Consider the following 1291-nt stretch of genomic DNA (forward strand, 5'->3'; position numbering starts at 1 on the left):
TTACTGTATAATGTAATAGTATGAGTAGAATATTTTTTTTTTTTTTTAATATTTTTTATAATAATTTATTTAATTTAATATTTCAACATGATTTTGTGTTTCAAACTTTATTATACTCATACTAATATATTATACTGTAAAATACATTTTCATGTAAACAATGTACCGCTTTTAGATATATAAATCAGAACAGAAATGAACCGCCTAGGAGGTTAAATCTTTACTCTTTCTCTTGTCCTGTTCTTTTTGTTGTATGCCAATAACTTGAGGTTCTGCCAAGAAATGGACTTATGGTTCCATCTTTATTTCATATGTTGTTGGGGAAGCTCACATGGTAAGCAGCTTTAATGTCCCTCAATCCAGAGCTAAACAGCAATCCTAAAAGATACTCAGATCTGTCAATGTATTGGAGAATTTCTCATGATTGGCCAGCAGACAGTTAGATGTGTCACAATATTCACCCAGAGGAACCCAGAACAATTCATCCATTGCCTTCTTTTATCACTGTGTGTTAAATGGCGCTCTATGGGTGTGCAAGCTTTTAATTTTCACAACATGACACTGTATGTTTGCAGCATTTTACTTTAAATATCGTTACGCAGGCTCTGGCCGACAGATCATTATGTGTGTGGTGAATATGGAAATGAATTATCGTTAACACCAAACGAGGATTTGTTAGAGCAGAACTCAAACAAGGAGACGTGAAACCAGAGAGAGAGAAGGGAAAATGGTCAGAGAGAGAGGTGGGAAAGGGAGAGCAGAAATACCTTTTTAATTAAAGAGTTATTCGGCTGGGAAATTTGCTTTAGTGGCAGCAAATTCATTGGAGGAATTTAAGATGAAATTGGATATTTTCTAGGAGAGGATGAGGCGGTTAGCGGAATCTCTGGGCTGTGTTAATCCGCCCTATAAATAAACAAGACATTAAGCCGGGAGAGGCTGCGAGTGCTGACTGTATGTTAATGTGTGATGTGTTATATGTGTCATTATATTCTGGGGTCTGGGAAATCATCCTTCCATTCTTCCATCCTTCCTTCCTCCCTTCCTTCCTTTCCAATCCCTTCATTTCCACCTTTCCTTCATTTTTTCCTTCCTTTCCCTGTATTCTTCTTTTCTTTTTTTTCTCCTTTCCCTCTTTAATTTACTCCACCCTTCCTTTCCAATCCCTTCATTTCCACCTTTCATTCAGCTTTTCCTTCCTTTCCCTGTATTCTTCCTTTCTTTTTCCTTTTTCTCTTTTCCCTCTTTAATTCACTCCACCCTTCTTTTCCTCCCTTTCACTTCCTTTCCA

Source organism: Pyxicephalus adspersus, chromosome 8, assembly GCF_032062135.1.
Source record: "Pyxicephalus adspersus chromosome 8, UCB_Pads_2.0, whole genome shotgun sequence".
Taxonomy (NCBI): Eukaryota; Metazoa; Chordata; class Amphibia; order Anura; family Pyxicephalidae; genus Pyxicephalus; species Pyxicephalus adspersus.